This window comes from Macrobrachium nipponense, chromosome 2 (assembly GCF_015104395.2).
Source record: "Macrobrachium nipponense isolate FS-2020 chromosome 2, ASM1510439v2, whole genome shotgun sequence".
Classification (NCBI taxonomy): Eukaryota; Metazoa; Arthropoda; class Malacostraca; order Decapoda; family Palaemonidae; genus Macrobrachium; species Macrobrachium nipponense.
The window spans coordinates 33,952,317-33,974,831 of NC_087201.1; the positions used below are offsets into that span (position 1 = coordinate 33,952,317).

The 22,515-nt window shown below is 38.6% G+C and overlaps 1 protein-coding gene across 1 annotated transcript in view; it reads right to left on the reverse strand.

The window, feature by feature from the left end:
* LOC135220521 (uncharacterized) overlaps positions 1 to 22,515 on the reverse strand; it is a gene marked incomplete in the record, with an annotated part of 227,576 nt that overhangs the window by 129,921 nt on the left and 75,140 nt on the right.

Below are 22,515 nucleotides of genomic sequence, written 5' to 3' on the forward strand. Positions count from 1 at the left end.
GAAATTATGAAAGAAGAGTAACTGTGAATAAAAGTAAAGTAATACAAAACAAAAAAATGCAAGGACAGAATTATAAAGGTATTTATTAACCCTTAAACGCCTGACTGGACGTATTTTACGTTGACATTTTTTGTCTCTCGGGTGCCGACTGGACGTATTTTACGTCAACATACAAAAGTTTTTTTTAAAAATTAGCGGAAAATACTTTTTAGGCCTACCAGCCGAAAACTCTTGAATCACGCGCCTTGGGGGATGCTGGGAGTTCACGAATCAAGGTGATGTTTTGTTTACAATCGTACGGAAATTATTTCGTCACTTTGACATAATTTTTTACCATTTTAAATTAGCCGTTACATAAAGTTTTATATGAATGAAAATGTGTGCATTTTATGTAGAACACAACAAAAAAATACTCATGATTGTAGCTTTATCAGTTTTGAGATATTCTCATATATTTTATAGCGATAAGTGCCAAAATTTCAACCGTTGGTCAACTTTGACTCTACCGAAAGGTCGAAAAAACGCAATTGTAAGCTAAAACTCTTATATTTTAGTAATATTCAATCATTTACCTTAATTTTGCAACTAATTGGAAGTCTCTAGCACAATATTTCGATTTATGGTGAATTTATGAAAAAACCTTTTCCTTACGTCCGCGCGGTAACTTCCGAAAAAAATCATACATGCGATTGTGGTAATGTTTGCACCATTTTAAATTAGCCGTTACATAAAGTTTTATATATGAAAATGTGCGCAATTTCATGCAAAATACAAATAAAAACAACCCATGGTTGTAGCTTTTATCAATTTTGAAATATTTTCATATAAAAAAATAAAGATAAGTGACAAATTTTCAACTTCGGTCAACTTTGACTCTACCGAAATGGTCGAAAAACGCAATTGGTAAGCTAAAACGCTTATATTCTAGTAATATTCAAGCATTTAACTTCATTTTGCAACTAATTGGAAGTCTCTAGCACAATATTTCGATTTATGGTGAATTTATGAAAAAAATAACATTTTCTTTACGTCCGCGCGGTAACTCTTCCGAAAAAATCATACTTGTGATTGTGGTAATGTTTGCACCATTTAAATTAGCCGTTACATAAAGTTTTATATATGAAAATGTGCGCAATTTCACGTAGAATACAACAAAAAAATAATTGAAGGTTGTAGCTTTTCTCATTTTCGAAATATTTGCATATAAAACTCTTACAGTCTAGTAATATTCAGTCATTTATCTTCATCTTGAAACAAATTCGAAGTCTCTAGCACAATATTTAAATTTATGGTGAATTTAAAAAAAAAACCTTTCCTTCCCTCCGTGCGCGGATTCTCCGCCACAAATCTCCAAAATGTGTACGTCCCATTCTCGGAATATTTTCTCCGTTTCATATTAGGCATTTCATAGATTTTAATATATGAAAATGTGCGCAATTTCATGTAGAATAAAACGAAAAATATTTGAAAGTTGTAGCTTTTCTTATTTCCGAAATAATTGCATGTAAAAGAATATATATAAAAAATATTCGACATTCGGTCAAATTTAACTCGTCAGATATGGTCGAAAACTGCATTTGTAAGCTAATATTCTTATAGTATAGTAATATTCAATCATTTGTCTTCATTCTGAAAGAAATTGGAAGTCCTCTAGGACAATATTTAGATTTATGGTGAACTTTTTGAAAAAAATATTTGTTTTACGTCCGTGCGTTACGAATTCATGCATTATTTTGTGATAATATTTTCTCTGTGTTGCTTTTATTGTTTTACAATGTGTTATATACCAAAATGATTGCAATTTAGTGTACATTACAACGAAAAAAAAGTAACTTGTTACCTTTAACCGTTTTGCGCACAGCGCGATTTGAATACAATTATATATGAAATTTTGTTTTTACGCTATCATATATCACATTATTTATATATGATAATGATAATTTTTTTCATTTCTGATGGTTGCATACTAAACTTCAGGCAATGACAAAAAAAGGAGCCAAAAATGAACTCTTAATCTTGAAAACTAAGCGTGCTGTGATTTTTTGAAAAAAATATTTTTTCCGCTTCCGCGCTCACTCTGAAACACCTCCGGCACACGGGAGACATTTTTTTTTTTACCGCTTCAGCGTTTAAGGGTTAAGTTATTGAAGCTGTTAAGATTATATTATGAACACATGTGAACCCTGGCTGTTGTTCAAGGCCTTTATAAGTGCTCATTTTCACTACCACCTGTAGTCAAAACCAACTTTGTCAACTGTTATGCATATCTCTTGTAGTTTTCTTTGCATGGAACACTACATGGTATTTGAGGTTTGTTGCAGTATCCCTTCAGCCCCAGCAACACTTTCATCCGTACCCAATGGTCTCTTCTCACCTAGCTTTCCAAATAGTACGTTAACTTTGCCCTAAAACAATGTTCCTTTCTTGTTTAAGAATACATATATGCTTTGGATGAAACCTATGAGAGCCAAAATAAAGGCTATTTTAATAATTTGGGAAATAATAATTATATTAGGAATACTCTTTCATGCAGATAGGACTGTTAGGTTGACGGTAAAAGCATGGACCACAGTGAGCTGCCATAAGAGATAGGAGAATGATTGCATGCCATTATCATGTCATCATGATGCATACTTATTGGCTCATACATAGTTAGAAATCTGTGAAAGTGACAGTGGAAAGCAGCTACAGGAAACACTCCTGCATCTGGTATTTAGACCCCTCCATATGCAACTCACATTTTGAGAGTTACATATGTTTGTTGACTTGTCGAAAACTTGTCAGTATTATATAAGAATCAGTATTATATAAGTAACTTACTAATTAATAACATAGTTATATTTTCCCACTTGTTGGGAGCCTAAATTCAAAATTGTGCTGGCAGTGCTTCAATTTAGTTTGTGTAGGTAACAGCCCGGCCCACTAACTGAATATTGGAACGACCTAGCAGCAGAGAATCCTCATTCGCTTCGTGCTGTCTGTGGTTGCAACACCTGGTTTGGTGGTAGTTTTTATTCATTACTTTCTAGTTATTTTACTGGACTCAGATGGAGGCTTTGAATTAACTATCGGAATGTGTATATTGTAGCCTTCCAGCTGAAATCTTTCAGGATGAGTTTTCCTTATTTTGTTATTTAGTTGATTCACAGAGCCATCGAACCACTGTAAACGACACCATTTGCATTAATGTTTATTTACCGGTTACGCTTCTGGCAGCACCAATAATCGTTGGTGTTACAACATTACATTATGAAAGTTAATTGTTGTTAAGTATATCTTAGTTCTACCAGACCACTGAGCTGATTAACAGTTTCCTAGGGCTGGCCCGAATGATTAGATATTTTTTACATGGCTAGAAACCCATTGGTTTCGTAGCAACGGGACCTATAGCTTATTGTGGGATCTGAACCACATTATATTGAGAAATGAATTTCTATCACCAGAAACAAATCATGCTGATTCCAAGTTGACCAAGCAGAGAATCGAACTTCAAACCACTAGATTGGTAGGCGAGTGGGAAAACCACTCGTTTGAGGAACTAGTTAATTGTTGTGTGTTACACATCTTCATTAATCCAGAACTTTTGCAATTTATGAGGGATTTTCTGGCTATAAACTCTTAGCGAGCCACCGATACTATTTTTGTTTTTAAAAGTAATTATTGTCTGTTACAAAGTTCCATTATAAAAGAAATTGGTCTATGTTAAACCTTTTTTCATTCGGCCATAACCTTTGCAATTTATGAATTGTTTTATGGCCTTCAACTACTTGTGAGCGATCGATAATGTTTTGCCTAAAAGTAATTCCGGGATGTTATGGCATTCGATCATAGAGTAATTGGTGTATGTTACGCCTTTTCTTGATACATTGACTTTTGCAATTCATTGAATTCATGAATTGATTTCTGACCATGGGCTACTGGCAAGATGCCGATAATGGTTTTACTTTAAATTATTTTTCAGATGTTGTGACATTCTATTATCTTTGCTTTAGACCATAACTTACACAATTTATGATTTGTTTATAAGCCATAGGCTTCATGAAAGTCACCATCAATTACATTAGAAATAACTTGGGTATTTTGTCATTTCATTAGGCCTGAAACTTTTGCAATTGATTTATTTACCGGACATATTCTTCCTGTAAGCCTCTGGTAGATAAATTTTTGACATAACCCTCACATTTCTTTGCAGGAGAACTGAAGAGTGTTAAGATAGAAAGTAGTAAGGAGAGACTTGGGTGATTTGTTGACTGGTGTGAGTATGCGTACTAGCTTGTTGACTCCAATCTCAGGCATCAGCAATGCATGCACCCTCCCTCATGTGCTCAGCACCAGAGGTGACCACCCTGGCACCAGTTCTCTCCTTCTTCTAGCCTCTTGCCACACGCTCCTGCACCTGGCTCCCTTACTACTTTTCCATACCTTTGCCAGTTGTCTCTTGGTCAGTTCCTCGCTGGACGAGGGGTTTTTGCTCTCGGCTGCCAATCCAGTGGTCTGAAGTTCGAATCTCGGCTCGGCCAATTCGGAATCAGAGGAATTTATTTTTGATGATAGAAATTCATTTCTCGATAGTGTGGTTCGGATCCCACAATAAGCTGTAGGTCCCGTTGCTAGGTGACCAGTTGGTTCCTAGCCACGTAAAAATATCTAATCCTTCGGGCCAGCCCTAGGAGAGCTGTTAATCAGCTCAGTGGTCTGGTAAAACTAAGATATACTTAACTTAGTCTCTTGGTCAACAGATGATAATTTTTGTAATAGTACAGTGGAGGAGGTGGCTACTCGTCCTCGATGACTCTATACAAAGGTCCTTATGAAACTCCCTTGTACCTGAAAGGAGGCATACTGGAAGTCCAAGGTCAGGGCGTTTACACACGGGTAGTCATCCCCTCAGTCAAGCCTGTTGCTGGTCCCAGGTATTGATAGACAGCCACTGCAAAAGTGTTACTGGATGTATAGTGAGGAAAGGATTATTTTGCCCTATTGGATCTCCCAAACTCTGTCCCTGCCAGACTTCCCTAAACCTGGGAGGAGGCATACTATCAGTCTGTGGGTGTCCGTTGGGGTTTTGTTCTCAGTTGAGTCTGCTGTCCACAGTTCTCGCCGGACAGCCATTGGAAAGGCATCCTTAAGTATGTACATTCTTTGTTCTTTAGTGATACAAATCCGTGTGAACTGGGATCCCACTGTTGACAGATATGGATTCCATTGTAAAAAAAGTAGCTTTGATGGGGCTTTTTGGGTGTGTCTCGGCTGTTGAAAAGGCAGATCTTCCAGTTGATGAGCGCGAGTATTTGGCATCAAAGCGTTCTCCCTATCTAAGCTCCCAGCAGTGTCGGGACTCCAAGCACCCAGGTGTCCGAGCACTCAGGAGTCCGAGTACCCAGTGTCCGAGAAGCGGCAAGTGCCTGAGTGAAGTGTCCACCTGTGTCTACTTCTTTAGACCTGAAATTAAAATTGTATCCTAGAACAAATTGTAATTCAGAAGAGAGAGCATTTATATATTGTGCACCAAGACTACATTATACCACCTGAAGTGGAGATCATACAAGAAGAAAGCAAATTTAATAAAATATAAGAAACGCCTTATTTTGAAAACTTAGAAGGGTTCACCAGAGAAGGAATTATCCTTGAGGAGAGCTGTACATAAAACCAAACTAGTGAACAGAGTGCATCCACTTGTCTGTTTGGCACCTTCTGGTGCCTGATTTTTTTTAAGAACCCGCTGTTCTGTGTAGTGTGGCAGCTCCAATTGAGAAAGGACCAAGTCAACCCCAGACAAGGACATCTGTGTCTGAGTTTTTTTAACTTTTGAAGGAATTTATCCCTTTTGTTTCTCTAGTCACCCAAGAAGTTTTGGAACAGGCTTTTATTTAAAGGTGCAAGAGGTGTGTTTTGTCTTTCCTCACTCTAGTGTCTAGACAGTTCTAGGCCTTCTTGTCAAGATTTTTGGAAACCCTAGTTCTCTCTCTTATAGAGTAGATGAAGGTCAGGGAGACGATCCAGACAGCTTTTTCACCCATTCTCCAGGGCAATTGGATAGGAGCTTAAATATGTAGGAGGTTTTCTCCTAGATTCCGCTCCGAACTCCAGAGGGTTGTAGTTCTGTCTTTTAGAACAGAGCTCCCCTATTGGGAGTTTGTGCTTCAGCCTCTCCAAAACACTTCAGGCCTTCTCCCAATTCTTAGCTCTTCCTGCATTGTCTTCCCCTTTGTCTGGGCATAATTTAAGTTTTTCACATGACTGACTTCTTCATTACCTTCAAGAGAGAGGCTCAAAGGCTCTTAACGGTAATCTTTACCTGGACAGAAACAGTTGGACACCTCCATGTTGTTCCTTAGTCCAGGTCTTTTAGTCAGACCTTCAGTGGTAGATGTCAGAGTATGACTTGTGGAAGAGAATCCCTTCTGCTGAGCCCATCTCTAGTCTTCTTTTCAGCACCTCAGATCTAGGTTAAGGATCCCACTTGAGGAACCAGGAAGATGTCTGTGACTCTGTCCCCAAGAAGAGCGGAATCTACACTAATACTTTGGAGAGCTAAAAGCCATTCTGTCACAGCTCTAGTTCTGCTTAACCTAGCTCTAGACTATGGTAGTCTATTTGTATAAGACCTCAGTCCTAACACATCTACTTAAACAGAAAAGCTGGATCCAGGATTCCCTCTAAACCAAATAGCAGCTTTCCTCAGTTGACACATCAGATCTTCTAGTCACTCAATTTATTCAGACATTTAAGTTTTGAAGGACGTACTGGTCCATCAGAAACATGGCCTTCCCATCATGACTTTTCAATTCCCTGGGTTGTCAGGATCTGATTATTGTATGAAGCAAGCCAACCTTGGACCTATTGGCCTCTTCAAGGAACCTTTGCCTTACTCCATTCATGGCATGGGCGACAGCACTATGCTATAGACGGTCCTTCTCAGTCCTCCTTCCTTTACGCCCTTCTACATGATCGATGAGGTGCTAAACAGTCTCAGGATCAATTTTCAGTTACTGTATATATTTGCGTATAAGACAACCTTTAAATCCTAAAATTCACCCTTAAAAATTGGGTGTCATCTTATATCACAACTCTAAAAATCAAACCTTGAATTCTAAGATGTGAATCGATAGGCTAGCCTTGGCCTCGGTACTATGGTGATACATGAAGATTCACATTATGAAATAAACTGATAATAAAGGTAATAAAACCACCATTTGTACCTTATATATATTAATGGCATATCTTCATAACAAATAGCCTATTTGAGGAATAATTTTAAATCAATGAAACAAACTTATCTAGGCAATCCCAGCTGAGAAAATGGTTGCACTCACAGCAAACTTAATCTTTCGTTAACCTTTTGGAAATTTCAGTGGTAATGTACCGTAATAACATTTAGGATAACATAATATTCATTTTTCATTAAAATTTTCTAATACATATCACAAGATTGGTCACATGTGTCACCATCATAGGGATTCCAGTCTGGTTCTGGCGAGTTGACTTTGGCTTTGTCGTCGATATCATACAAATCATTAGAGATGATATGAGGGAGAAGGGAGTGGGAGGAAATGACACAGGACAAAGGTAGATGGAAGAGACTCATTAAAAATGTTGTTCCCAAATGGGGATAAAGCTGGGAAGAAGAAGATCTTTGGTACCATCCATGGCATTTTTCAGATGATTTTATGACACTTTGTATTTTCATGTTCCCCTGTGCTTTTATAACAGAATGTAGCTAACACCAAGTGAGGCAGCATGCAAAGCTGTTTGTATCTCTTTAGAACAATTCAGTTCATTATTGTATTGTTATTTATTATTAGCGGTTGTTTGAGTATGGCGACGAAACAAACAAAACGACGGTTTCCCTTTTAGGCAATGTCTGTATGGAAAACATGATATAGAATGGGCTTTGTTAAACCCAGCTTTGATAATTAACGAAAGGAATGTATCTCTGAATTAAGTTCCATTCGGCAACTAAAGACAGTGACGATATCGATAAAATGTGACCAGCTGATTATTTTAAGACTTAAACAAAACTCCAATGTAAATGACTCATCATTGCTCAGTTTGTATACATATTGTAATAAGATAATACATGCAATATGATTACAGTAAAACAAGTTTTATTAAAATTATCATTATTCTCAATACAACTTTTATTCGACTTTTGCAAGTGGATATTTATCTGTGTAACAATCTCTCTCTCTCTCTCTCTCTCTCTCTCTCTCTCTCTCTCTCTCTCTCCTGTAATACCAATTCAGATTTTTCAAATTCTGGGTGAAGCGATTATTGTAAACATGTATTGACTTAAACACCCGAATTGAGAAACAGCTGATTGCTGATGTCATTTACTGTACCTATCGACCTGTTAAACCCTGTCGATTCTCAAGGGTGGCTTCCATAAGTAAAATAAGATACATTTTGTGCATCCCTCATGCAGTGAGATCACAAGAAAGAATATACAGGCAGCGTCCCCGATTATCGGCGGGGATTCTGCTCTCGGCTGTTAAGCGAAAACCGCCGTTAACCAAAACTCAGCAATTTATGGGGTTTTGGTTAATGGCGCTGATAACTATACTCTGTTTTTTTCCATCTGTCCATCCGCCTGTGGTGTTTGCGCATGGTAACACTGCGTCCCGGGCTTTAGATAGTTATATTCAACAATGATAATAATATCCTATTTCAAATATTAACGGTGTAATTAGCATACAGTAATTTATTAAAACACTTTTCAGTTGCAAATGTACACCCATATGTCCTTTTAATTACCTAAAGCTTACACATACCGTAATTATTTAAAGCCCGGGACGCAGCAGTGTTACCATGCGAAAACACCACAGGCAGATGGACAGATGGAAAAAAACAGATTATAGTTAATGGCACCTCTGTTAGGTATGTTATGGTGCCATAACTCTAATATCGGCACCTTATGTTGCCGATAACCTAAACTGTGCCTCTTATGGCGCCATAAATCGCCAATTTTATGGCACTTGTTAATTGGATCGCCATTAACCAAGTCCTCCAGTAAGACTGCCTGACATTGGTAAGTTACTTTTAGAAAAATGAAATTTTTTGTTTTTAATAATAAAATGAAATTTGATGTGTATATACTTGCCAAGTAATTACAGAATCGGAGCCCACCCTCCTCCCCTCTGATGGGCATAAGGCATAAAATGAATGAGGATTGTCTGCTAGGTCGTTCCCGTACGTGTTCCATTAGTGGGATGGGCTCTTACCTTCACAAATTATATTGAAACGCTACCAGCGAAATTTTGAATTTAAGCTGCCGTACAAGTGGGGAGCTATAGCTATGTAATTACTTAGTAAGTATAGTACTGTATATATGAAATTTTATTTCATTATAAAAATGTCATTTTTCAACGGTGACTTCCATGTGTAAAAATGAGAAAGTTTGATTTATTGTTCACACTAAACTTCTTAAACTCTATCATTAGATTTAAGCTGCAGTTGTAACTGTGGTTACAAATCCTTTTGAAATAGGCATAGGTAATCTTAAATCGGCAGTCATACCTTCGCTTGAAGTTGACTTTATTCACAAATAAAGGGAAGCTACTGTTTTTTTTTTTTTTCTTTAGCCAGCTTTGTTATTTTACAACTACAAAAAAGTATCTTTGAATTAGTTTCATTATGAAAACTAATGGCATTGGTGATGTCGTTCAAATTCAGTTTGCTGATGGTTTTAAGAGTGTAAAAATTACCAGATTGTAAATGGCACATAGTTTCTCGTTGGACGAGTGGATTTTGCGCTCAGCTACCAATCCGGTGGTCTGAAGTTCTATTCTTGGCTCGGCCAACATGGAACCAGAGGAATTTATTTCTGGTGATAGAAATTCATTTCTCTATATAATGTGGTTCAGATCCCACAATAAGCTGTAGGTCCCGTTGCTAGGTAACCAATTGGTTTCTAGCCAAGTAAAAATATCTAATCCTTCAAGCCAGCCCCAGGAGAGCTATTAGTCAGCTCAGTGGTCTGGTAAAACTAAGATACAGTGGTCCCCCCGTATTCGCGGGGGATGCGTACCAGACCCCCCCGTGAATAGTTAGAACCCGCGAATGTTTGGAACCCCTATGAAAATGGTAAAAACAGCCTATTTTGTTAGTTAAAACTCAAGAAAAACCCACTAAAAATTTTCATACTTGGTTTTTTTAATAGTTTTATCACAAAAAGCACATTTTATGATGAAATTCATCAAAAAAACCAGGAATTTGTGGATATTTATCATAGAAAAATACCGCGAATGCGCGAATTTTCCGCGAATAATGCAGGGAAACGTTCCCCAGAGAAATCCGCGAATGTGTGAGTCCGCGAATCTGGAGAACGCGAATACGGGGGTCCACTATACCTTATGTAAATGGCACATGATCACACTATTCATATTTTATTGTTTGATAATAATTATGCAGCATAATTGTATACAGTAATGAAAGCAGGAGGTTTATTAACATTTTTTTTATGTGAATACAACTACACTATTTGACTTGGCAAATGGATACTGTTGGTGGAAACATCCTGGCTGAAGCCAACAGTTCTTAAATGTATCAGTGGCATACCAAATTAGTCTTGCCAAGTGACATTATACCCAATCAGAGGGTGAGTTTTGGTCACTTTGTTCAGCCCTTGGTGTACCAAATGAACGGCACAACTGATGTTCTACCCTCCACAAAACAAATTTGGATTTTAGAATTTCAGATGGGCAAGTTTGCATTGAATTTGTAAATGTATAAAATTTTCAGTTATTGATGCCTTTGCTGGATGCTACTTAGTTTCATCACCTTCATTCTAACACCGTAGGTGTGTGTGGTTTGATGTGGTATCCTTATCACTAAGGGTTGGGGTTAAAGGAAATGCCGAGATATCAAAAGTAGGCTTTTTAATGTCTAGTGGAATTAACGTATTCACAGAGGTTAATATTATGTGCTTGCAAGGATTACAAAGCTTGTTGGACTTGGAACTTGTCAAAAACATTACTGCCTAATACAAGTGAGGTTTAGTCATTACATATTGTACATTGATACATGGAGGAATGCCATACATTTTACAAAATATATTAGGGAGGTATATAAATATACATGAAATAAAAAATAACATAATGCATATAAAGGTTCATACCTGTATTGTGTCGAATGTCTTTCATGTACCTACCACTCCCCTCTCACGCTTGTAGTATGTGCACTCTCAATGGACTTTTTCTGCGAGTTTTTGAGACTGAGGTGGGGACATTGGGGAATATCAACTAAAGACTGCTTTTGTGGTTCAAGCAAGGGGCCACAGGGGAAAGAGGGGAAGGGTCAACACCAAGGAGTGGCTCTGAAGTCCCAGAACTCATTGTTGGCTGGTGAACTGTGGTCCTCCATTGGTCCTAAGTCAGAGAGGGATACCAACTTCCTAGAAGATTTTGATTGTGTTAGAAGCAGTAGTATCACCTTTACATGGGACAACAACAGGCCATCTTTAGAGTTGGTCGAGTGTGACAAGGAAGGCTTTTCCTGCTACATTAAAGAAGTTGGTGGAAACATACTCAAGGGCACCTCATGTGGTTGTCATCGCTCATTAATGGTTCCTGTTGCTGGGTTGGCTGCAGTGCCTGCATGACTCACAAGCTCCAATTGTATTGCCAATATCTGAGTCAATACCTGGCTGGTAGAAGACAGCCTGTCTTGCCTGTGCATAGTAGATTCCACACCCTCTGGCTGTTATGTAGGTACGAGAAGGTGTGGAGGCGTTTAGTGTGGCAGGAAACTACAGTAGACTCCTCGTACTTAAATCCATAAAACAACACTTAGAACTACTTATATTGTTACTTAAAACACAAAAAAACCCTCTAGAAAAAGTTTAGTTGAAAAATTGTGTATATAAGGGACTATTGGCATCTGTACTTGGTCACGAGTCTTTAACCTGTGACTGTTAGTTATTTTCTTACTACCTTTAAGAAAGGATGTGCTTTGCTTCCATCCTTTTAAAGCCATTTCAGTTTGCCCCTCTGCTTTTGCTTCGAATCTGTTTGTGTGTGGGAATTCCAGGGTATTTTACGAACATGGAGCCTTCTCATGTTTCAATAAGATTTCTTCTGGATCTTGCAGGAAGCAGATAAAAGCCTGGGGATCTTCCTGTTTTTTAATGTCGGAGTACACAGAACCTCATCCAATGTGTAGTAGGTGCAGAGAAAACCACCTATGTTCGGATCCAGTTTCTTCACCACCTGTACTTGATATATCACATACCCCATCTGGTTCATCTATGGATTCATATCTCAGATGCATCAGGAGGGGCTTTGGGAGATAATTTTGACTAACTGTGCTCCTTTCTCTGTGGGGGGAGGGTGTGTGCATCGCCATCTTGGTCTTTATTCCAGATATAGAGGCACAGTTGATGGTGGGTGTACGGTCAGCGTTAGGCTTATACCAGGAGTACCATAACTAGCATGGTCACAGGTTAAAGAGGGGAATGTGGGTGGCTCCACAAGAGTCATGACCAAGAACAGATGCCGATAGTCCCTTGCATACACAATTTTTTAACTTCATGGGTTCCAGATGGTGCTAGAAGATTTATCCTAAAAAGACCTCAGGTTTGTTAGTTATGAAAAATACAAATTTATTAAAAATTTGTATTTTTTTAATAGTTTCATCACAAAAAGTGCATTTAGTCATGAAAATTGTATGAAAATACAGTAATTTGTGAATATTTCTCAGTGAAAAATACTGCGAATAGGCAAATTTTCTGTGAACAATGGGTATATACGGTCCATAGAAAAATGTGCGAATAGTGGGGGTCGACTGTATAACTCTCGCTCCATATAGAACAAGATAATCATCAGCGCAGAGCTTGTCCCATATCTTCCGGTATGGGAGTAAGGAGTTATGCAGATCATATATTTTGAAAGTGAATCTTGAAGTGACCGTGTACACAGCCATGACTGTTGGGAGATGGTTTGCAAAAGGGGCACCTATAATTTTGTCTTCTGGTGCAGGACTAAGTAGGGCAAAATTTTCTCCTTCAGACTCTAGAGGCAAGGATTCTCAATGGCATTCAGCGAGTAATGATTCGGGATAGGTATGAGAGGCAATAATCTGTCATCGGAGTAAAGTTCTGTCGGCCAGCAAGATACAGCCTATGTTTTGACATTGCCCAGACCACAGCCAGCATCTCGAGCTGAATATTTGCATAGAGTGTCTCGGTTTCAGAAAGGAATTGAGAGCCACTCCGAACTAAATGTTGGCATTCACTACTATGGTCCTGCAGAAGGGCATAGCCAATACCATTAAGGCATGAGGTATCTGTTTGGAGGACAACAAGCAGGTTTGGGTCAAAAACAGGGAGAACAAGTGGACGGAGGAGTGCTGACATGACATGTTGGAAGGCTGCATCATGATCAGGGGTCCAAACAAATGTCCTCTTGTGGCATAGAGGCTGGGCTGTAGCGGAAATGTCAGGTGTGAACTCCACCAATTGGTTGATCAGGCCCATGAATGATCTGAGGTCGACCAAGTCAGCTGGAGTTGGGAGGTCCCTGATGGCACTGACTTTTTCTTGATCAGCCAAAATGCACACTCTTGAGAGCACATATCCCAGATATTGACAGTATGTGTGGCAACCACAAACTTGTCTTTGTTGAGGGTAATCCCAAATTTGCAGCACCTGGTGGGCATCTTGTGGATGCAGTAAAGGTGTAATTAATAATCCTCGTCATGGAGAATGTTATCGACAACTTTCACATAGTTCTTGACAACCTGAAGGGCCATATCACCTCGCTGACAGAATGCATCTCCATTAGGTGTGAAGCCTATCGGTCTTTGCAGTGTTTGACCACCATATGGTGTAATAAAGGTAGTCAAATGTTGATCCTCTTTGGCCAGTTCCATTTGCCAGTACCCACAGAGGGCATCAGCTGTTGAGAAAAACTGAGCCCTTGTGTCCACACTATGAATGGCGGTGAAGGGGTGGGCTGGGTGGGAAACTTAGCTGTTCAGCTTGGAGAGGTTGAGGGTGATGCGTGCTCCTGTGACATTCTAGGCAACAAAGACGAGAGGTGACACCATTCTGAAGGGTCATCACCAGTGGCTTGATTATTCCCTGGGTTAAAATGGAGTCAACTTATCCACAGTAAGAGGAGTTGGCAGTGAAGGAGGTTGCAGGCTGCTCCTGGGAATGCCTAAACTGTGTGTCTGGCCAATAACGGTGACATCAGCAAAAACCTGTACTGGTAATAATCTTGCATGTGAGAATTAATATAGCAGTATGACAGGAATACAAAGATGGATTGGGGTGCCTTGGAGCCTGTGGAAGAAAGGTATGTTAAACGACAGCATCTGGCCTTCCATGGATCTGTTCTTGCCGGAGTTAGCAGTACTTACTTGGAGATCCATCCTGGCACTACTTCTCTCTGCAGCACTTATCAAAGTGTCTAATGTGGGCAAAGGTGGCACTGGACTTTGCCAGCACAATATTTAATTGTCCGGGACCAGTGATGGAGGCTGGCACAGTTTTTGCAAGTATTGTTGGCAGCTGGGCACTCATTGGGTCCATGCTGTTGAGCACAGGACTAGCGTAAAGGAGCTGGCATCAAAGTCAGTTTTGAAGGTAAGGTTAGTTCAGTTGCCTTTTTTTTTTTTTTTTTTTTTTTTTTTTTTTTTTTTTTTTTTTTTTAGGCAGAAATTGTGCTTAACTGGTTTAGGAGTGGGCACATGGTGGGCATGAAGTTGCATTGTCTTAGCTGCTTCATATGACCAACAGGTTGTGACAACATCTTGTAATGAGGTGGCAGTGTCTGGAGAGATTATTTTCTGAACTAACTGCATCTTAGATGCCCATCAGAATGATCATTTTTCAACTGAGTCTCCCCGCATGCAGCCGCATTTCTTGGGCACAAGTTGACTTCCTCTGAAATGCATCGAAGCCTTACGTAGAAATCTGCAGAAGATTCTCCTTCCGTCTGTTTGCAACTAAGAAATTCTCTACAGCAAAAAAACCTCATTACTCAAACCCTTTATGCGAGACTGCAGAGCATCCAAAACCACCTCCACAGACTTAATCTGTGGAAGGTGAGATCTATAAGGTGCGCTCCAACACAAGTTGAGTTTTGAGGGCTAAGAACACCTGCAACTGGATCATTTGTTTTTCCCTCGGAAGCTTGAAAAGATTGACCATAGTGGCATAATCTAGTGTCTCCATTCCCTGAACATTTGGAATGTTGCATCAGTCTTGCAGGTGGGGGCTGCATTTGCTCCATCGCTTTTTCTGGTGGGGGAAGAGAAGGTTGACTGGGGGAAGTAGTACCCATCTCTGTACCGGGTATGGAGTTTTCTGGGCGAAAGTAATGGGCAGAGACAAGAGCACCTGGATCAGGCTGTAAATTTTGCATTTTCCTCAACTCTGCACATACTTTCCTCCCTTCTACATAACTCCATTTGTGCTCTTCTGTCTTCTTTGTTCACTTCTTTCTTCATCTTTGCATCATCTTTTCTCTTCATTCTGGTGAGATTCCTCTAAAAACTTGATAAGTTGAAGTAAATCTGTTCCAGTTGGTTGGGTGGCGGGGAGAGGCTGATAGTGAGGGCGAAGGAGTGGCGGATAGGGGGAGGAGGGTGGCGTCGTCCTGGTGAACTCCTCTTCCATGGTGTTCCCACTGTGGACGAATGCCGTGTTCCCACTACGGGCATTAGGTTCCACAATACTGGCTTCTGGCAATCCCTTGTCTGTGGTCTCTTCTGGCTGACCTACTTATTAAAATATCAAAAAGGTTCCTTTTAAAACAAACAGTTTAAATAAGACTTAGTGGATTAGTGAGTGAGTGTATGCATTATGTATGTGTCTGCTCTGCTGAAATTGCCATAGCGGTAGCGGTGGACCAGTCAAGTGAGTGGGAAGCAATTAAGGGGACTGTATGTATGGCTAGGCTATGCGCTCTCACTTGGGGCAGCGGCAAGGGTTTTGCATGTCACAATCACTTGTGTGAAATGCACAAAAGGGACGCCGGAACAACAGACACTGCACACTTCACTCATGAACTGTTGATCACTGTACACTTGAAGCACAATAGATCCACAGTAAAAAGCTGGGTGGAGGTGGCAATGAGACGATAGCATCATTGAATAAAAATGTCAGTGTGCCATGTGTGTGTTTGATGTGATATTTTTATCACTGAGGGTTGGGGATGAAGGAAACACCAAGATATGAAAATTAGGTTCTTAATGTCTAGTGGGGTTAACAAATTCAGAGGTGCAAGTTATGTGCATGCAAGGAATGCAGAGCTGTCCTGTACTGGCAAAACAATATTGCCAGATGGGTGGGTTTGGTCATTACAATGTGCATGATACATATAGGAGTGACATAGTACATTTAAAATATCAGGGAGGTATGTAAATGGACAAGATACAAAAAACATAATACTACATGTAAATATATATACTTATGTATAAAGATTTATATATTGTACTGAATGTGTCTTTCGTGTTCGTACAGTAGGGAAGGTTATACATGGGGCCGATAATAGTTATGGCGAGAAAATACCTAACACAGGCGCCATTAACCGAAGCTCTGCACCGCAAGTGTAATAAATTGCCGAGTTTCGGTTATTGGTGGTTTTCACTTATCTACACCCCATTGAGAACAAAACCCCCACCGGTCTCGGTTAATGGCTGTCTGGTTCTATGGGACTTGTCCAGTGCCATAAAATCGGCGGTTTACGGCACCATTAACTGAAACTCAGTGCCATAAGAGTCATAAATCACAGAGTTCAAGTTAATGGCTGTTTGCGCTTATCAGCAACCCCCAAGAACAGAATCCCCACAGATAACCGGGGAGCCTGTACTTGAAGTTTCCTATTTGAGAGGGAATTATGTAACCAAGCTCCAGCAGGTTCACCTGTCAGGTTTTCTTTTTTTTTTATTTTGTTGCCTAGAATGAAGTACCAATCAGCTCTGCTGAAAGCCTTGGTAAAGGCAGGTTGAATAAGTTTTAATTTTACTAGTCAATTCTGGGTTTCTTTTTGGTTGATAAACTGATACCACAGACCTCACTGGTATAAAGCCACGTTGGCTGTTAGGCAGATAATTTTTTATTTTTTGTTTGACAATTTTTTTCATTGATCTTTAGATTGGATGTTAGTAATGTGTAGTTGTGAGCTCTCAAATAAGTTAGAAAATGTACATACAATAAATATTATTGCAAACAACTTGCAAGAAAGACTATAAAAACCCAATAAATATTCTTGCAAAACCTGTCAAGAAACACCACAAAACCTCTCTTATACCTGAAAGATGATGTTACAGTGAATTGGTAGGAATGTATGGATCCAAAGGAGCGTATAAAGTTTTATGTAGTTCTTCTGTCATCTTTTGAGTAAAGGACTTAAACGTCTGTGCCATCTAAAGACTGCAAGTGTTGGTTAATTATAAGTAAAGGACTTGTTAGGAAACAAATGTTAATGAGGGGCTCTACTTTAATTATTTAAAAACTTTTGTAAGTTTCCAGGTTAACTGTTTTTGTATTTGGTTTTATGTATTTTGATGCTGCTCAGTGGCTGAGACCTTTGTTTTTCATAATATCTTTGCTTGGGATTTTAGCATTCTGTAGTGTGATGTTTTCTAATTGTAAATGGTTTAGTTGATTCTCATTTATCATGATTATCCCACTTATCTTTTAGGTCATTGTTAACCGAGAGGGAGAGTCAACATAGTTTGGGAAGCTTGAGTTCACATGGTTCCAGTGAGAGTGAACCGAAATCAGCACAGTCTGACCCTGGGAGGTATAGCCTGGAAAAGTCACGCTTCACATTCACCCACAAGGATAGCTCAGGGTCTTTAGGTAAGGTGTAGTAAAATGTTATGAGTTTCATATCGTATGTGGTTACAGCAAGTTGATCAAGCACCATAATTACTTGTATATATTATTTGCATAATGAACAGTTGTAGATTTTATTGTACAAAAAGCTTTCATTTCTTTAAATTTTGACATGTTTCATAATTGATGCATGACCTTTAAAACTAGATATGGAAGTGGTCATTGGTTATCATTTAAAAATATACCTTGTGATGTTTGTAACCTTCTGTGCAGTTATTAGTAATGATGTCTAAAAATGCAACTGACTAGCCTTGCATTAAACTGAAATTCTTTTAGTGTAATGAAAATTTTTCAGTTCAGTGTTCTTTTTTATATTGTGAAAAATTCTGAGTGATTGATAATTTTTGTAGGGATGTTGTTTTTGAATGTAGTGAAATGTTTTTGCAGCTCAGTATCAGATTTTTCCCAAACTTTCAAATTAGAAGGATAATGTAAGCAAAACTGTTTTTTTTTTTTTTTAAAGAAAACTTCTGAAGGATTTGTAACTGACGATGCAGTACAATGTTCTTGTGTTTGTCTTGTCTTTATGATGAAAAATGCATGTCTAGAAATGTATGAAGTGCAGGCTTGATCAATATATTGTAGCATCAAGATTTTTTCATAGTTTTTCAGGGGTTTAATTTATAGTTACTTATTGTGTGGATAGTTGCATAATGTGTAGATTTTTTATTAGCTTTTATGTATGTTGCAAGTGGAAGCTGAAAGTGACCAGGGTACTTTAGGGGATGAACCATTTTCTCAAATTGACAGATAGAATACTTGCAGCATCTGTGAAATCTGTTTCGAGCCTGGAATCTTGTGGCAATGGGATAGCAGATGAAGATTTGATGGAAGCAGCTGAAATACCTTTGGATGGTCGGGTTTTCCTAAGTGTAACTGTACCATCAACTGAGGTTCACTCTGAGCTTGGTGGTGCTCAGTACACTCTCTATACAATTCAGGTAAGATTTTGAAGATTTTTTCTTACCATTTTCAGAGTTATTTATCAAGAGCATTTTCCATAGTTCTTTTATAAAATAAGATACAAACCTTATCATTGCTAATACAGTATGTGCCGCCAAAACCACCCGTGTTGAAGAGAAAATCCACATTAAGTCGGTAACTCCCCCTAAAAATGCTTATAACTGGCTATTTTCAAACTCCAAATATACCTTAAACTATCATTTTAAAACCTTTCATTTAATATAATTTCAAAGTCTTCTTACATTACCCAAAAGTTCCTCATTGGAAGAGTGGGTTGCATGCTCGCCAACTGATTGGGTAGCCTGAGTTCGCTCCCCGCTCTGCTAATGTGGAATTGGGAATTTATTTCTGGTGATTAGAAATTTATTTCTTTATATTATATAGTTATATGGTTCGGATCCCACAATAAGCTGTAGGTCCCGTTGCTAAGTGACCAATTGGTTCCTAGCCACATAAAAATATCAAATTCTTTGGGCCAGCCCTAGGAGAGCTATTAATCAGCTCAATGGTGTGGTTAAATGAAGATAAACTTCTTACAACATTACCCATGAAATTATATGGCTTACAACTGTGTGTGAAAACTAAACTCCAGTCCTGCTACATTCAAGCGCAGCCAATTTTTCTCATACAGTATTGAAGCTGTCCTGTTTTCTTTCTTAAGATAGGGGAAACTTTGGGAATTCACGAGTAGAGTTAAGTGCTGTACAGTACTTAAATTATTTAAATATGTATTGAAAAAAAAAAAATTTAAATGCAATCAATATGGATAAAATTTTATATCACTTAGAGCATTATACATGCTGGTCTGTTATCATCGTAATATGTATAAAAAAAACTGATCGCCCCAACATTTGTAATGCTACCGAAAGATTTAGGAAAATAATCTGAGAGGAGAGAGAGAGAGAGAGAGAGAAGAGAGGAGAAGAGAGAGGGAGAGGAAGAGAGAGAGAGAGAGAGAGAGAGAGAGAGAGAGAGTGTTATTTACAATTGAAGTCTCAGCACAGTAGCTGGGGATGAGACTTGACAGGCTATAAACTTCTAATTGCCTTCGTATGGAATTTGGGTTTCAAATAATTTTGTGGTGATTAAAGATGAAACATCAACAATGATAAAATATTCTTGTGAGTACTGTTATAATGTGTGTAATAATCATCAAGTTGATGAATCTAGTAATGAAGTACGGTTCAGTAAATCAGAGAAAGAAAAAATATGGCAATACGTACCTACAGTAAAAACAGTTACAAATATATTTGGATGCTTGTATTTTATACAGTGGTCCCCCCGTATTTGGGGAGATACGTACCAGACCCCCCCGCAAATAATTAGAACCTGCGAATAGTTGGAACCCCTGTAAAAATGTTTAAAATGGCCTATTTTGTTAGTAAAAAATTCTGTTTAGCCAATCAGTCCCGTTATCCATTCACCAGGGTCAAGACCAGTTGCAGAGGTGATTGCAAAGTGTAGACACCAGTCTTCTCGCAGGGTCTACCAGGCAAAGTGGGCAGTATTTGGCAGCTGGTGTAGAAGACAACATCTCTTCTCAAAGGATACAGTGCAGCGCTGGGACTGGTTCTGTTTTTAGACAGAGAGGCCTGGATCTGTCGTCTAATCAGGATATTAACAATTTAAGTCCTTTGACACGGCAAAGCAGAGTAAGACGGACTTGGTTGCCTGGAACCAGGACGTAGTCCTTAAGTGGTTATCAGGCCCTCCTTTTGAGCCCCTTCACTCCATTTCTTTCAGAAATTTAACGAGAACTATTTTCCTCATTGCTTTGGCAAAAAGAGTCAGGCTATAAATAAGAGAGTCAGATTCTCTCAAGAAGATGCAATCTACTCTTTTACTCTGGGTTTTCTGGCTAAGAATGAGACTCCTTTCAAGCCCTTGCCCCGTTCTTTTCGTCAACAAGAATTTGATGGATATTCTTGGCCCAGAAAAAGAAAAAGAGCTCTTTTACTTGTAAGGGCATTGAGGTGTGTATTACCTGAACAGGACCAAGAGGATTAGAGGCCCCTCTAACAATCTCTGGTGCTCTGTAAAAAAATTCCCTCCCAACCACTTTCTAAGAAAGCATTGTCATTCTTTTTAAGAGACTATCTCTGAGCTGCACTTGAGAATTAGGGAGGACGTTTTACCTTGTTTTAAAAGTTAAAACACATGAAATTAGAGAGGTCACTTCCTTGTTGGCTTTTAAACATGTCTATCTCTGCTGTTCTACAGTCCACCTATTGGAAGTGTAAATCGATATTTGCAACACGTTATGTGAAGTGGAGACAGTGTTAAAAAACTGCAGTACCCTGGGTCTGTTGTCTGTGGTTGGCATGATGTTGGGGGCATGAAGCATAGGAAGTATTCCTTCTATACTCTATCTCATTGCCTTGTTATATTATGGTGTCGAGTTTTGGGGAGCCTGGGGGTTACTGTGTACCTGGAGTACCTGCCAGTTTTTGGTGGATGGGTGGTGGTTTGATTTTATGTGTAGGCAACATCATTGTTTGGTTTTGTTTATTGTGGTACTGCGGCCAGGGCAAGGGTACTTATTGATGCTTTGCTAACCATCGGAATACTCCTTAGCAGTAAAGGTCCCACTTAAGTAGAGGTGCTCAATGGCTATACCTCCACACCACTGCAGGTTAAGAAGAGCGCCAATCAGACTCTGTATCTTCCTGCAGTAGCTCTCTTACCAAGTAAGGTTACAACAAGCATTTGTCCTTGTATACAAGAGAATTAAATAATAAATCTAACAATAATTTTAAGCGAAGACCTTAGTTTTAAAACTTTTCCAATATATACAGAAGACTTGAAGCTCTCCATAGGTTAAGTACACAAAGCCTTGGATGATTTTTGTCTTATGAATAATTGATGTAAGCTGTAACTACCTTAATCTGTATAATCAAGTCACAAGATAAACAAACATAGTACTAAATAATCTAGTACTAGAAAGGACTTAAAGGCATAACTGTAATATCAGAGTTTGCAATTTCTTTCTTTCTTTCAATCCTGAGCTAAATAAGCCCTTTACAGAAAGAGGGAACAGACTACAAAACCAAAAGAGGGCTCGAAAGGGAAATCACCTGCGAGAGAGAGATAACTTTAGGAAAAGCAAATAAAATGACATGTAGGCAATAGAAAATAAAACTGATACACCAGAAATTTAGCCACTGGAAGGATAGAGCAGGAATGAGTTTGCGCTTTGCTTAAATATTAGGAATGCGAAATTCCACACTGCACTAATAACTATTCCATATTTTTCAGTTGTACGAAGATCTCAAGTAATACTAGAAAATGTGATATTTTTCCTCTTCTACTGATATGATTACAGATTCAATCTATTCTCAGCAAGCCTTGTATTGTACAATAAGGAATAACGAAACACTCTCAACAAGATAAAGAATAACATTAGAAACAAAATGAAATGTCAAAAACATGATCTGAAAATCTAATGACCATATCGTAAAAAAATTCCTAGAAACCTAGTACCAATGCTAGTGCCTAAATATTGCTAATATTACAAAATGGCATAACAGAAAAGAAACAAACGGTAAGAAGGCATTGTACATTAGTGTTAAAATCAACTGTAAAAAGGTATAAGCAATAGAATAGATCTTCATACACTAAATGCAATGGTAAACCAATGAAAACTTTGAGGTATAAATGTCACAGACAATAATCTATAGTATCAAAATAATGCTAGACTGGAAAAAGAT